The sequence below is a fragment of the Cydia splendana genome, chromosome 12 (genome assembly GCF_910591565.1).
Source record: "Cydia splendana chromosome 12, ilCydSple1.2, whole genome shotgun sequence".
Lineage (NCBI taxonomy): Eukaryota > Metazoa > Arthropoda > Insecta > Lepidoptera > Tortricidae > Cydia > Cydia splendana.
Window position 1 is genome coordinate 13,695,418 of NC_085971.1, and position 13,947 is coordinate 13,709,364.

The 13,947-nt window shown below is 37.5% G+C and overlaps 1 protein-coding gene across 4 annotated transcripts in view; it reads left to right on the top strand.

The window, feature by feature from the left end:
- The window catches only part of LOC134795587 (rab11 family-interacting protein 4), a 135,052-nt gene that overhangs the window by 77,188 nt on the left and 43,917 nt on the right, over positions 1-13,947 (top strand). The gene's annotated exons all lie outside the window — the stretch shown is intronic.

The following is a 13,947-nucleotide window of genomic DNA, read 5'->3' on the forward strand; positions in this document are numbered from 1 at the left end:
TAACAATAATAATATACGTACCTACCTACTGATTCATGCAAGAGACGAATGTTATGATTATGACATTCCTTAGTCATTACTTAACGTCAAAGCGATAAACATAATTCCGAGAAAATGAAACAAACTTTTAAGAAAAACTTCTTACGTTCGTTTTTCACACCCAGTACTCGTAAGTGTATCACTCATTGTTTGTCTTTATTATTAATTTGTCATCATCCACTTCGTACTGAAGTATTTCATCGATTCTCGCCCTGCCGGGCTAGGACATATTGGCGCGGCGCGACAGTATCTCGCGTCGAGATAGACTACCCGTCCCTTTTTAATTAACATAGAAAAAATTGATAGAAAAAATTGATACAGGTAAGTAGTCTATCTCGCCGCGAGATACTGCCGCGCCAATCATATGCTAGGCTAGGCCTACGGCCGGAGCGCGAATTTACAAAAGCTATACTATTTCAGTCACGACTCAGATTTTAATAGGTGAGCTTTTGTTTATGCATATTACTTGACAATATCTATACCGTTTCGGTAAAAAGTAGTCACTGAAATGGATTAGCTTTTTGCATACATATTTTCAAATATTATTCACGCCAAAACCTAGTCGAGTTTAGTAAGTTCAGGGCTTCAGGCACGTTTGAATGTGATATCTAAATTTTAATAATACTTATTTACTCAAATGGTTTAGATTTTGTTGCGATATATTTAAACATTAATGCTCTCACAATACCTAGTCGAGCGGAGTCTCGCCGTCATTATTCAATATTATTCATCGAGTATTATTTGTACGACACTTAAGTTCACTGAATATTGATTTCAACAATTATATTTTTACTAAATTACTTTTCACCTAGTATTCATGTAAATTGCCAAAAAAGTAGTTTAGGTTAGTTTGATCTGCAACCTCCAAGAAAACGAAATGTTGCTGGAAAAGTGGGTTAGGTTAGGTTAGAACTGCGATCCCCAAGAAAACGAACTGTTACCAAAAATGTGGGTTAGGTTAAGTTAGAACTGCGACCCTCAAGAAAATGAACTGTTGCCAGAAAAGTGGCTTAGGTTAGGTTAGAACTGCAACCCCCAGGAAAATGAACTGTTGCCAGAAAAGTCGTTCTATGTAAAAAAAAGTCGGTTCGCTGTTTGGTCGCAGTTCACCTAACACGTTCTTCCTCGCTTCGTTCGTCGTCGCACCTATATTGACTCAGTGAACTCTGTCAAATGACTAGACGATATCGTATTAATAAATATCTAGCAAGTTGAATGATTTGACCAAAGAAATGTACTCCAAACGTTGTACACATAGTAATAATCTACATAACAATAATTCTATAAAGTAAAACGTTGTCATGATGAAAATTTGGTGAATGTTGGTTGCCAAAGTAAATCATCTGCGAAAAGTTGTCTGGCAAGTGAAATTCGGACAATAAAACTTCGGAGAAAAGGCAGAACACCGTAGTAAATCTTGGTCCTTAAATAAATCATCTACTTCGTTATGTACCAATGTATTATAAAATACAGTCGACTTATAATTGTATTACGATTTCACATTAAACATGTCCTAATAAGAAATCTCAACTGATATAGTTCTTAAATGAAAAAAAAAAATAGGCATTTTTAAGTAATTAGCACGAACGGTAATTAATACAATACAATCGGAGTCATTACTAAAATATTATTCAAGTTTAGATCGCAACAAGATAGCATTTGTAGCAACAATATCCATATTAATTTAGCCAACAAAGTCTATACGATTTCAGTAAATTTCTGTACTGTAATGGATTAGGGTTTGGTTAAGTTTTGTCCAAACAAAAGCTAATCCAGTTCAGTTCGCATCTGGACCTTATCAGTATAGGCTTTGTAAATTCGCGGCCGGAGCCCCACTGCTGCGCACGCTATGTACACGACCCACGTTCCTATACAAAATTTCGTGGGCTTGCCCACGGTTTGTATTAAAACGTAGGCCGTGGATGTAGCGTGCGCAGCAGTGGGGCTCCGGCCTTAATACAAACCGTGGGCAAGCCCACGAAATTTTGTATAGGAACGTGGGTCGTGTACATAGCGTGCGCAGCAGTGGGGCGCCGGCATACTGCTGTCCGAAATTTTTATTTCAACGGCAATTAACTTATTTTATACTTATTAATTTATTTTACCTACTTATTAATTTATTTTATACCTTCAGCAGTAGGTAATATAGGCTACACGGCCTAGATGTGAACTGTGAACAATCTCTCAAAAATTATAAGATACCCGTGATCAGAGAGAGTCTGTGCGGAAAGAGAAGAGTCGTAGAATGTATATATGGGCTCCCTTACATTCCACGACTCTACTGTTTGCGCACAGACTCTAGTAGAGATTAATGGCCAATAGCAGTGGAGAGACACTCCTCACTTCGGTCGTACTCGGCTCCGTTCGGCTCAGCATTGCTCCGAGCAATTATTAGGGTTGGCACCGCTTCTTGACTTCCTTTTGCGTGCGCGACCACTGATATACTGTACCCGTTCTTGTGGTACGTGGGCCATACTGAAAGTTTCTGGATTCTGATATAACTACTTCGTGTATTTTACAGCGGCCAGTTCCAGGAATTTTCAGTATGCCCTAAGTATTAACAGTGGGGAGACACTCCTGACTTCGGGCAAACTCGGCTGCTTTCGGCTCAGCATTGCTCCGAGCAATTATTAGGGTTGACACAACTTGACGTCCCTTTGCGTGCACGACCACAAATAAGATAATTACTTGAATTTTGACAACCCTAAATAGCCGAAAGGGATAGTGTCATATATTAGAAAGGGATAGCATGATTCGACACTGAACCGCTGTCTAACTTCGGGTTTGTAGGAAGTGTCCTTTCTGTACGGAGTACCTTATTATTATTTATTCTGTGACAATAGGTAGGTACCTACTTTTATGCATGCCCACTATATGCTATGCCGGGATCTAGTGAAGATGAAAAGGGTAGCCAACATTTAGGTAGGTACCATTGGTTTTATGTAGGTACACGTAATAAATCTCCAGTTTTCGTAACACAAGACACGCAACATTTGCTTGTTTCGCTCAATCACGGGCTTTGCTTTGTGGCTAAATAACTAATCAATCGTTAATCGATTGACTTACCTATTTTCGTATCCCACTTAATCTACGAAGTGTCCTGATCAGTACTTTCTCATCAAACGAAGGCCAATATAGAGAGGACCCTGTGTACCAATACCAATTTGACCCCATGTACGTTTAGCGAGTAATAGGTAGTTCTAGCGAGAAATATGTGGGGTCTGGGCGTGTCGAATCGAATCGGTAGCTCCTGCTTCTTCATAATTATTCTTGTATATGCGTTTTCCGCGAAGCATTATTCTATAAATACTTTAAAGTCACCATGACTTCACCCGGCAAGTGGCCAATATTGCTTTTATCTTATTCAAACAAGATCAGTTCAGTACTACGCGAAATATTGCTCATGCGTTCCGAAATAAGTATGAGTGTATACGCTGAAGCAAAACAATCGGGGCCTTGCTGAAATTGATCATATTTGCTTAGTGTATCGAAATAGATCTTAAGCCAATATCTGATGTCGAAATGTTGTATGTGCGGTTTGGATTATTTATGCCGTAAGTCTAAGCGCTCTTCTCGTCGAAGCCAAGAAGTAAGTAGCAAATTTGAATAAACAATTGTACAGATGTAGTGCATAATTGTTTTCCATCGTATTTTCTCGGAAACGTTCGTATTTGTCATGCTACTTCAGTCAACCTCAGTGCTTCTTGTACCGAAGCTGACTGAAATGGATATACGATGGAAAATAATTAAGCACTACATCTGTATATAAATGTATAAATAACTTTATGTTCAAATTACTACGATGGTGGTGATATTTTATAATGGCAAAACAATTCTTTGTAAGCGTAGGTACTTATAAGTGTAATCTCGCGTACCTATCGGAACGAAATTGGTGATATTTTGTTTTCAAGCTACTCATAGGCAGATTGATGTCGTTAATGTTTATATTTCTATACCTAATATGTCCACAGTACTTAGAGTATTTTGATCCTAAATCCTTTTCGTAGGTATCAGTTACCTCAATGTCAAGCTGTAACTAAACCTTGCGAGAAGCTAAGAATGTAACCTGATAATTTTCATGTGTTTCTTATCATTGTTAGCAAGGTCGTGTTGGCACTCAACCAAGTGCACATAAAAACGGCTATTTATAAACATCGGAACATAAGTTTATCACAATTTAGTCAATGCATAGCTGCATAGCCGCCATCATAATATTCATGATCATGGAGTTCTGCAAACAATTGAATTCCCAGTCAAATGGGAAACTAAGTATGGTTCACACTCGCACAAATTATCTACTTCTACTTTGTTTTAATTAAGTCTTTGGATTGTGCACTATGGTATGAATTACCAGAAAATTTTACCCGTAATTAGTAGGTACAGGTACAGTCATCACTAAACAGATAGTGATGGCCAAAGTGGCCAAATATATCGGAACACATCCTTATTTCTATGGTAACAGAAGTGTATTGCGATATTTGTGGCCACTTTAGCTGTTTATATATATTTGATGCTGACTGTACGAGTGATCAGTCTACGTATCGATAATATACATCTATCCATCAAAACCTTATCTTTCCTCCTTCTTGCATAGCGATTTCTTGCTTGCATCCTCGAAAATCTAACCAGAACAATGCATTTTTATGCGGAATATTCTGTGATCTGACCAATCTTGAGGACAAAGCCAGCCTATTCTCTAGAATAACTGTTAGATACATACCTATTACAAATTTATTCCTGTCCAATGACCCTGGGAAGGGTACGAACAATAGAATCGTGCCGCGTCATTTATTGCTCGTCCTCAGCGGAAACGCCTTGCGTCCGGTACTGGCCCTCCACCTATTCCAATCCCTTACCAGACACTAGCTTGGAATAAGCCAGTATAATGTATGATCTCTGGTTATATTTATACAGATGTTAGTGGTCTCGAGACTGGAGTTTAACTGGTTCCCTTGAAGCTATTTGCTTTGTAAGTTTATAAATGAAGGGACAGCCCATATGATAACTGGGTAAGTCAGTTTGAAAACGACACAAGTGCAATAATTTCTACATGCAAGTTGTACTTTTTTAATCAGAGACATGTTTCTAGTCTGACTATGCGATATGCGGCGTTTTTGAAATGACCGTTTAAAGTGCATCTGTATTCAATTAGGCAATTACGTATAGTGGGACGTGACTGTGTTATGATTGAGTGAATCTGTATATCGGCCATTGTGTTTTTCCTAAGTTATTAATACGTACGTAGTATAGTGGTAGTATACGAGAACAATCAACAAAGTACTTACTTGACTAATATTAGTATGAGTAGATCAATTCAACCGGTAATTTTGTTAACCTACCTATTCTATTGTGATGTATGGAACGTCTTATGGTTGTACCATTAAGTTCCACTATGAGTATTTAACTATGTAAGTATCTTGCACGCAAAACATACCATCCATATGTACCATCCTACCATCTTGATTCGAAGAAGCACTAATGACAAGGGTTTTATTGATCGGTAAACAAACGTCCATGTTAACTGTCCTTTAAGCCGACCACTGACTAATAGGCCGCCGGACGATATAGGCCTGTCAGTTAGAACAAAAACTTTGACAGTTCCGAACAACTGACCGGCCGATATCGTCCGGCGGACTGTTAGTCAGTGGTCGGCTTTAGATACACGTACTTACTTTAAATAGGCAATCTTTGGAACTACAAATATACTTATCAAAGTTATCAATAACTTCGTATACAATATCCAACGCGGTCACTCCCGATTAGCCTCGACTTCCGTCCCAATTTGAATTCATTCACGCCAACCAGCTAGTTTAACACATGGACACCAGCGTAGGCGGACACACCCAGCTATTGTAATCACACAAATTTGCACGTGCAGCTGATGCAACAAACATCTAATACCGCAAATGGAAGAATGCACCTCTTGGAAATGCACAGTTTAATTTGTAACTGGGGCTGTTATTCCGATTGGGTCTTGCCATAATTTTGTTATCTATTACATAGGTAGGATTATTCCAAATCTAGTGCCTTTAGTGACTTTCATACGTATAATGTATACTTTGGCATTGTGGCATAATGATAATGATTTTGAGGTCTGGAGTAAGACGCGACTTCCAAACCGTGGTGGGTTCGAATTCGAAGTGTCATTTGCAAAACACTTGTTTATCAATGAAGGAAAATATCACAATACAATACAATTGAAATCACAATACAATTGAGATTGGGAAGTCAGAATGGCAACCGCATTCGTAAAAGCACTAATTCTTGGGTTTAAGTTGCCAAGCGAAGGTCCCACACCCCTGAGGGATGCAACCGTAAAAACGCTAAGACAAGGAGTGAAATCTGGAGTAGGGCAGGACATGTTGCCAGGCACAGCTAGTGATGGCAGCTTAGGTGGACCAAAATGTTAACGGAATGGTGGCCGCTTTCAGGTGAAAGAGCGTCTGTTAGCTCGTTGGGTGGACGTCATTCAGAAGGTTGGGACTCACTTTCTGGATGAGATTAGCTCAGGGCCGGGGCAAGTGGCGTACTCGAAGAGAGCCATTATATGAAAATGATTGCCAGCAGGTTTGACTGCGCATATGTGAACCATTGTTGCATGGCCCAGCATAATAATAAGGTTGTACATGACATTTATTGATTAAAGTATCTGGACAAATTGTGTGGTAGTAATGGGAATGGGGCAAATAGTGTAAATAATAGTTAGTAGGTAATAATTTGTATTTTATTTTTAATTGAATTTCTATTTTATTTTAGGTAATTTTAATTCTAATTTTAATGGTATGTTGCAATGGACTTAGTCTGAAATCAAAGTTATTAACTATGATGATGAACAATAAATTTGGAGGCTACAACTAAAGCGGTTCTTCTGATTTGACTACTCTGTAAACCAAGATAACAGTGCAGATAATGCACAATGCACCGGAGAAACCGAGTGCCAATCGCATTGACAGCAGGAAGGGAATACACTTCTATACAGAATCGGTGATTCTAGGGACAATAGAGAAAGTTAATTAGAAACCACTGTTAAGTGCTACGGTTATATAAGCATCTCTTGTAGTATAGGACGTACATATGTTCCGTGTACCATATAGGTGTGGACAGAGAAAGTATTAGCATTACTCCAGAGTCCAGTGCTGTATTTTTTCCCTACACAGATTAGAAATATTGTCCTTTTATTCCTTAACGTTAAGGACCTATGCAATTAAACAGGAAGAACCAAGAGACCATTTCTATTTTCTCATTTTACTTGAAGACATATTACATGCAGCTAAACCAAGATGAAGTGTAGGTAAATACTCTGTAAATACTCCTTAATTTCAATGTAGGTAGAGATTTCCATTTACTTCTTAATTAGAAAGAAGAATCACGAGATACTAATGAAAATTTCAGAATTTCCTTGATGACGCAAGTTTTTACTCCGGTATTCGGAATAAAGTTGAGGCCGTACCCTTGTAACTAATCACTTCATTAACAAACACTAAACACCCTTCCCTCATTCCGTCAATGAATAAATAATGCATGTTACTAATTTGATAGTCCGCCTGTCGAACAATGGTATCTCGCGTGTTGGTGGCATCGCGTGGGCCAAGTGTGCCAAGGATCGTCGGGAGCTGGCATCTCCTCTATTAGTGAATAACTTTATTATCACTTGTTGACTCTGTTTCCTTTGCGTCAATGTGGTAATGATGATGTTTTGTTGGATGAGTGTGCCTATACCGCGTAAGTACGTCATGAATACTTCAATTAAATATTAATAAATTAATACCTAATATTTGTCACGTTGATGTTGATAAAATTATACAGTAGAATTACTTTTTTTTACGGGGAGGAACTCATTTTTATCACTCGTTTTATCGATTAAGATTCTAAGTTTGATAAAAAAATTTACCCCCTTATTCATAAATGCGCTACAAACCTCAATTAGCTAATAATCGGTTGTCCTTATCTGTCGTTTTGACTTATGTAAGGGATAAAACATAATTTAACTAAATCAGGCCCGTAAAGTTTTATGAATCCTTATTCATAGGGTAGGGTTAGTAGGTAAATAAGTATCTTATTAGCCGTAAAATACCTTTAAGATAGAGCAATTTAAGACTGAAAACCCCAAAACTATTCTTGTTTTTTGTATGTTACATATTACGTAAACCTCATGGTAAAGTTATCCAGAAGCAGATTGCCCAAATCGATCAGTGATAATGATAAGCCACTATCAAACGTCACATTACACATCATACAGCTCATACAATGATGGATGACCTAAATAAACAGTTCTATCGTTGCGTAAACCGAAGCGGGTTAGACGTCTGTCTTAATCACGGTTATCTTTTATCATCTCTATAGGTGTTATAACTTATAAGAACGTCAACATAGTTATCTAACGTGTTATTACACTATGAAAATGATGGCGTATAGGGCTACCCATTTGTAAAGTTTGGCATATTAATATTACCCATTCTTAAACATGACATTTACTTTGAAAAGACACTTGTTTTTATAAAATTTGTTATGTTCAAAAAAAGTGTCAAGTGAACTGCATGTGTTTCATTCTAATTAACTATACAGAACCTACTGACATTTCAGTCATTTGAGTAGGTAGGTATGCCATTTGCAGTTCTGAATGACAAAAATTCTTAAGATGTCATGAAAAATCTTGACTTCTGGTGACCCTAGCAGCGTGAAACGGAAAGTGCGAGCCGCGTGCGAAATTAACATTGTGTGCAGATGAATGCAACACACACAGTAGACGACAATCTTCGAGTTGATTGCATATATGTTTAAATATTCTTGTCCTTACTACATTGGAAAAGGGACTATAATGACTTGCATAAATGTGGTATCGACATTTTGCCTTACGCACTTTTAGTTTCCGCGCAACATCATTCAATGTTTTTCGCAAGGCATCATTTTCTTTTCGCATTATGTGTAAGAATAGCTAATCTAGATATCTGTTCTTCTTTCCCATGAGTTAAAACACCTGCTTAGTTATTTTTACGCTTTATTACTGACACGAAACTTTTCAGGGTTTTTTTTTTGTTTTCATTTTCTTCTCTTGTTTGTCGGTCTTAGTTTTAACGCCAAAATTTTACTATGTTTGGCCTCATTAGCGTTTTAATTTTCAGATCGTACCAAAAATAATATTGGCACAATGGTGAAAAATCACGGAAGTTAGGGCGATGGCATCAATCGGGGGCAAACATTAGGAAGGCGGTATAAGGCATTGTCCTAACTAAGACGGGGAGTGAGACAGATTATAATAAATTACAGTCATTGTCACTTGTTTGTATTTGCATTTGTCAAACTAAATGTGTCGCGGTTTTTGACGTGTGATCGCGTCACGTTGTCGCATACCGCTTTAGTTAGTTGCAAATGGCAAATGGATAAGAGAAGAAAGTTATTCTAGAAGAAATAACTTATCCTTATTTTACTTGCTATTATTTCTCTAAACTCTTTAATGTCAGCAATTTAGCTGCTTCGCTTCTACTTTAGAAGTCATCTTTCACCCATTTGCCACCAGGTAACTATTTTCCCATACACTGTACTGCCCAAAAACAATTAAATGGGACATTTTAGCAACCATTCGACTATTGTCTAACAATTTTTGAAACTCCGTTTTAACTAGAAGTGAATTGTAGGTAATGTATCAAATTGTAATTATAGGGAATGCAAATCTCCGTCTTCGTCGTGTGCCATGCTGTCATGGCTCTAAAATACTCGTTGATAAAACACTTCTAATCTTACCGTTTTTAGGGCGCGAAGATCTCCGCGTTGGGAACACGCTATATCTGGAGATCTAGACCAGATAGATTTAATTATAACCATAACGAATACTGTAATTAAGAGATGACACCGCGGGAAACCGAAGCGCCGTAAAAAGACTTAGATGGCCTAGATAAAGAGCACAACGCTCTATACTTAAGTTCAGGTTTTATATCTAATTTGTTTTTGATTTATACATCTGCCTCCTTTTGGGGGTAATAAATAGAAATGCCCAATTTGTCCCAATAAAAATGTTTGTAATTTTCCGTTGGGTTACGAAAATGCCATACGTTTTAGTAACTCAGAAGAAGAGTTTTTGGGTCATATGGTGAAATTACATTATACATATTATTATACAGAACAGAATTTTGATAAAAATTTGAATAAAAAAAGCCACAAAATAAAATATCGGGCTCTAATATTTAATCTTTCTTAGTTTTGTTGACTTCACGATGAGAATCATTTGGCTTTTATAGAAAATGCTGATAATAATCGTGATTCATCCATAACATATAGATAAGCATATATATTTGTTTTTTTTACCAGATGAAATAGATAAGTTTTTAAGAGCTCCATTAAAGAAGGATTTATTGAAATTTGGACTCTTAGAGCAGCGGTCGGCAACAAGCGGCCCGCGGGCCGCATGCGGCCCGCGAACCTATCACTTGTGGCCCGCGACCCCCCTGGCTATTTTGTATGTAATATTGTCAAACGACAATGTCTGACAAAGTCACACATATTAACAAAGTGCGGCCCGCGTCAACTTCGTTAACTACTATGTGGCCCTTGGCTGCTAAAAGGTTGCCGACCGCTGTCTTAGAGGATGAAAATATTAAGGTTGAAAGTTTTTAACGACTTTTACACAAATGAATTCGCTAGCGGAGACCATCAGCGCTGTATATATGATTGCCTTGACCCTGGATGATGTCTTCACTATGGTTGAATGCGGACTCTTATGTGGGCCGCTTATCATCATCAAGTCATCAATGTGCCCACCGTGCATGAACCCGAACGCATTTACTACATACCGACAAAAACACGGCTAATATCAATTATATACCTTATACCTATGAAATAAAGTCTACTTATGATTGTGAATATGACATCTTTAAGTACATGTCTTTCTCAAGCGAATTGATTGTGATTTAAACATGATCAATTTGAAACTGCCACCGTTGCATAAGAAGATCATCAGTTGTAATAAAATGTGTCATAAAGTCATAACGTGACTTTCAACCATTCTTAAAATAACAAAGCTCTGTTAGAGATCTACACACTCATAATCTAAATAATTTAACCGACAGAAATGACCACCGTATAGGTAACATTATCTTTTTTGTATTTTTAGGGTTCCGTACCCAAAGGGTAAAACGGGACCCTATTACTAAGACTTCGCTGTCCGTCCGTCCGTCCGTCCGTCCGTCCGTCCGTCCGTCTGTCACCAGGCTGTATCTCACGAACCGTGATAGCTAGACAGTTGAAATTTTCACAGATGATGTATTTCTGTTGCCGCTATAACAACAAATACTAAAAACAGAATAAAATAAAGATTTAAATGGGGCTCCCATACAACAAACGTGATTTTTGACCAAAGTTAAGCAACGTCGGGAGTGGTCAGTACTTGGATGGGTGACCGTTTTTTTTTTTGCTTTTTTTTTTGTTTTTTTTATATGGTACGGAACCCTTCGTGCGCGAGTCCGACTCGCACTTGCCCGATTTTTTTTTCTTGTGTAGAATTTTTAGGACTATGAAATAACAATAAGTCTTGAATTGTAGATTTTTTCAATCTAGCCCGTTAGTGAAGTTAAAGTTCCAGAGTTCAGATTCAGCAGTAGAAAAGTTGAGAATTATTTAAAGGCTTTCTTGACGGTTTTTTCTTCATGTTTATCCTTTCGATCTAGTTGCAGTTTCTGTATCAATAATGCTCTTATTTGATTTTTTCATATTAAACAAAAATCTGAAGAGGTAAATGTCTTACATGTTTCTCCAGCGCATTGTATGAGTCATTTATGTGAACACGTGTACTCGTACATCCCATATGGCTGTCACCAGTTGCTATAATTACTAATGTGGGAAGGCTAATCGAAGCTAGCTAAGGCAACTACTTGCGGTTCAAGGCGAATCTCTAGATATCTGATACACCGTGTATAGCTCTAAAGATAATCTATTAATCTATCATCCGTCGGTCATGATAAGACTGTATAGAAATAAGATTTATTGAGTCGCTATAAAATTCAATTTCCTCACTTTTCGAGCACCAGCTAAAGAGAATCTGTCATTTTTCACTTGAGTCAGTTAAGATGAGAATGTAAAGACACAAGTCCCAATATCTAAGGCACTTTTATCCTTATCTTATGAATCATAAGATCTTATCCTACGCGCCGGATTACAAGCGTTTCAAACTCAATAGACTATTTGAGACTATCAAACACGTGTAAGTAAATAAATGACGTCACAACAGTCATGACATGAACACATCCACATTGAATACGAGTCTCTGGACACACCCTCTCCGATCCTATTATCCTTCCCCTCGGATGACTAATCTCTTAATAAACGACGAGGGGAATACTAAACAGAAGCAACTGTGTATTACCATTAGTTGCGTTGCACGAGTGCGTCCGAGTCGAAGTATTCGGGCGCCACTGTAACGTGACCTCAAGATTCGACAACTTCTTTTCTTTTAAACTTCTTAGATACTTGAGGCTTCAGCAGATCGCGAGTCCTTTTTAGAGAAGATGCAATCCTATTCACGGTGTCCAAGCATGCCTTTGGCGACGCTCCTGACGGTGTCGGTTTCGCTTTCGGATGAAACGAATGCCAACAGTAGAAACTAAAAGCTACCGATTTAACCCCCATGTGTGTTCAGCAAAAAATAAAAGTTTCGAAAAAATCAGATTTTTCTAATGCCTGTTAGGTACAGCTGATCTGCGTGACTCGTGGGTAGAGCACTTGAAAAGCATTATACATAAAAATCGAGTCTTTATGAACAGAGTATTAATAAGTCTCGTAAACTACTTAACCTGATTTTCTATTAAGATTGCACCAACTTTTAATGTTTCTGTTTGGCCCTATGATTACTGGTAGAGATAAAGAATGTCTTTTGGCATTAAGTCGACCGCCACCACATTTGTACATAACTTTATATATTTGTGCAATACATTTTAAATACATATATAAAATAAATAAATAACATGAACGCTCGCACAAGTTCGGACCAAGTCTATCAAATGCGTAATAGTAATCAGAGACCGCAATTATACTGTACGGTTACCATCAGTTTGTCACTGACATAAACGCCGTCGAGAACGTAATTTACTTTCTATACATCTCGCTCGCACTCGCATATTAGTGCAAACGGGATGTATAGAAAGTAAATTACGTTCTCGACGGCGTTTATGTCAGTGAGAAACTGATGGTAACCGTACTGGTCCCTTGTGCCTTTGACTTGCCCCTGCTTGGCAGCGATTTGAACTCTCCCCACAGAGGCCGAGCATTGCGTGTCCAAGTCTGATAAACCTCTAGTAGAACGCTATCTTGAAAATTTATTTGTAGGGTGTTTCACTAGTACCTACTGCCCTATTTTCTTTGTACTTTTCGTCTTCATTTTTTAATGCGTATAATTTCTATTTTTTCTAAATCAAGTTGGAAATGGTTCTACAACCATCTACAGATTGCAGTCCAAATCTAGGAAAATCTGTTTTAATACTTTTGATTTAGCACTTACATATTAGGTACTTACCTACATAATATGTAGTCATAGTAGCTTAGCAGTTTTTCTTTTACTTATTTATTGTAAAAAAAACATGTTTGCCATGAGTAAATGGTTTCTATTCTATTTTATTATTTATTTATGAGCAGAAAGATTGTGTTGAAAAATACACTATACTTACAGCCTACTTATACCATTTTCTACATACTAGATCCATTAGTAGGTACGGTAACATATTTTATTAAATTTAGTGCCCTATTATACAAATGACCATAAGGCCGTCTGTTTCTAACTAAAACAGACTCAGCCTATAAATGTAAGATCAAAGCGCCGAAAGATTCAAAAAGATACTGTTATATTAGATTAGATTAGATGATGATTGATGTTGCATGATTAGACAACTACCATTGCAATATTTTATGTTTATTTAATACACA